The following is a 3,376-nucleotide window of genomic DNA, read 5'->3' as shown; positions in this document are numbered from 1 at the left end:
GGCTATTGGAAAGAAGCCATAATGATTCCCTAGAGTCAGTCCTTTGTAAGGAATGATGGATTTTAACGGGCCAGTGATAGCACTATAGTCATTGCTGCAAGCCCTTAGGTCGTAGAGAAAGTCAGAGCAGAGAGAAACCTGGGAGCATAGAACGTCAAAGCTGAGAGAGACGTTAGAACACAGAATATAATTTCAGACCTGGAAAGGATATTAGAACATGGAATATATAGAACTGAAAGGGATCTTAGAACACAATGTCTGAGCTGGGAAGCACCTCTGAACAGAGAATGTCAGAGCTAAAAGGGACTTTAGAACACAAACTATTAGCATAGGAGGGATCTTAGAAAATAGAACGTAGAATTTGAAGCCTGAGAGGGAACTCAGAGATCATACAATCCAACTCCTTCATTTTACATGTGGAGAAACTGATGTCCATAGAGAGGGGAATAGCTTGTTGATGTTCATTCTCCGAGAAAACCTGATATTTTAACCCAGGTTAGATGTATTTGTTTCCTTATTAAGGTCTAAAAGACATAACTGCTATGGTGGTCATTTCAAGAAGGGGGACTAGATAATGAAAGAGAGATTTGTAAGTCTTGATAGCATCAAATGCGGGGATCTCTTGGGTACCAACCCATGTCCTTCAATAACCCCATGAGGAAACCTCCTTTTGAAGTCATTGCTAGGGATCACTAGGTTAGAGCCAGCCTGGGTGCTTCTGCTCAACTCAGGACCTTCCCCTATGTGTTCCTCCCATCCCCTCCCTCCTCCTTGCAATGGGAATGAAGCTGGGAGAAACCCCATGGTACACAAGGGTGCGACCAGGATGGATCTGGTTGGCCACTAGATGGCAGTCCCAGTGGTATCTTGCTCATCTTTCAAGTTCAGCAGGTGGGACATGTATGTGATCAGAGTCTTCTTGGATGGAGAGTGCCTAGGCATCCTTGAACTCCCTCCCCAGGCTCTGCCCTCTCCCCAGCCCCACCTCTAGCTCTTCTACTAGAGACTGAGTAAATTATTTATAAATCAAGCATTAAGGGTCCCCAAAGAAACCCTTTAATCACACTCCCTTACCCTGGATACACAGATCACTAGCCACACCCTCCACAGACCCCCCCTCCCCCCTCCCATCCCTGCAAATGCAGGCAGGCTCATAAAGAGCCCTAACTCAACTCCACACTATCTCTGCCACAATCTTGTGTGAAATCTTGTACCTGGGCACACTAGCTGCTTCTCCTTCCTTCCTTCTCCCTCTCTTCAGGAATCACCCAGCCCCTGCCTCTGGGAAGGGCTTCAGAGAGCCCTGAGGATGGTGTTGGGGAGGAGTCAAGAGTAACCACATCCTGAAACAGTTACATGGGGACTGCTCTGTTTCTGTGGACAGATGAGAGGAAAACACAGCACCGACCCTGTCCTCCTATGGGAACCCCAAGCTGGGTCCCTGGGGGAGGGGGTGTCATTCTGTGACCAAGTCCAACACTGTAGGCTCCAGCCATCTCTGTGGAGCAGGGAAAGGAAATGGAATCCCAAGGAGACAATGTCTGGGGCTCGTTCTCTTCTACCAACCAATTCAACCTGTATCTGAGGACGGAAATAGTCTTATCCTTTGTTCATTCTTTGTATGTCTGTCCTTGGGAATACTTGGTTCATATGAAATCAGAGAACACAGAATGTCAGAGCCAGGAAGGACCTTAGAACAGAGAACATCAGGGCTGAGTGGGACTTTCGGTTATCAAATAGAGAATGTCAGAACTTGAGGATATCTGAGCATATAAAACAGAAAATGTCAAAGCTGGAAAGGCTTTAGAATACAGAATAGAATGTTAGGGCTGGGAGGGAATTTAGAATGTAGAATAGAATGTCAGAGGTGGAGGGAATTTTAGAGCATAGAATGTCAGGGCTGGGAAGTACCTTTGGAGAACGGATATAGAACACCCAGAATGTTAGCTTATACAACTTGGCTTAGACTTCAAACACTTATTAAGCATTTACCTTGTGCCAGGCACAGCTGCTGAAAATATAAGAAAGGTGCAAATAATGCTTACCCTCCCAGGGCTTACCTTCTAATGGGAGAGACAACATGTTAAAAATGGGTATAAACAAGCTCTCTACAGAGTAACTGCCATCTCAGAGGGAAGACATTAGCTGGGAGAGGGGGGAGGTCTCTTGCAAAAGGTACATTCTTGAAGGAATCCAGGAAATGTAAGAGGTAAAGCTGAGGAGAGAGAGAAAAAGAGAGAAAGGGACAGACAGACAGACAGAAAGTGAGAGAGAGAGAGAGAGAGAGAGAGAGAGAGAGAGAGAGAGAGAGAGAGAGAGAAGTTTTAAAGAGGGAAGTATTAGAGAGGAGTTTTAAAGAGGGAAGTGTTAGAGGGCAGGCAAGGGGGAAAAATGATGAGCTCTATATTATTCTGGTCATGCTGAATTTTAAATGTCTTTTTGTCCGGGTCAAGAGAAAGAAAAGGTAGTTGGTGACATGGGACTGCCTCTCAGGAGATTGTTATAAACTCACTGAGGGCAGGGACCCTCTCTGATGTGTTAAAAACCTTTGTATCTCCCCTAGCATCTAACTTAGTGTTGGCTACATTGTAGACACTAAGGGCCATTATGAACTACCAGAGTCCTTTCCTGATCCTCCCACGTCTGCCAGCTCTCACCCAGAAATTACTTTGTATACATTTTGCATATTTATTTGTGTACTTGTTTCTTCCAATGGAATGCATATTCATTGTGGATGCTCTGTTAACAATTTTGCCTGGTGTTACCTGAGCTTGGCACAGTGCCTCACATGTAGGCACTTAATAAAAGCTGAATAAATGAGGAAGGTCTCTGCATTGATTTTGATTGGGCTAATGATAGAGGCCTTTGAATGGATGCTTCTCGTGTGTGTGTGTGTGTGTGTGTGTGTGTGTGTGTGTGTGTTCGTCCTTCATTGCCAAAGAACACCATGCCATAAGAGAAATGATGACATGACTTGCACTTCACTTTGTTTTGAATGAGGGAGGGCTGTGCAGGTCACCAGCCTCACTTCTCCTCCAGAGCCATCTGAATCCAGTGACCAGATATTCGTCAGGATGACTGGAGAGGACCCAGGATGAGGCAGTTGGGGTTAAGTGACTTGCCCGAGGTCACACAGCTAGTGAGTGTCAAGAGTCTGAGGTGAGTTTTGAACTCAGGTCCTCCTGACTCCTGCACAGTGCACTGCACTGCACCATCCAAATGGAGATCTTTCTTTCCTCCAAATCCAGATGGAAGCAAAGTTATCCCCTTCCTGGGAAAGGGGGAAGAGGAAAACCAAGGTCATTGTGTTCACCTTAGCAGAGCATGCACCAGGATGGGTGCTTAGAGCACAATCAAAGACATCTGCCCAACTGCA

The sequence above is a fragment of the Notamacropus eugenii genome, chromosome 2 (genome assembly GCF_028372415.1).
Source record: "Notamacropus eugenii isolate mMacEug1 chromosome 2, mMacEug1.pri_v2, whole genome shotgun sequence".
NCBI classification, from domain to species: domain Eukaryota; kingdom Metazoa; phylum Chordata; class Mammalia; order Diprotodontia; family Macropodidae; genus Notamacropus; species Notamacropus eugenii.
Note: the sequence above shows the minus strand (reverse complement) of the source record.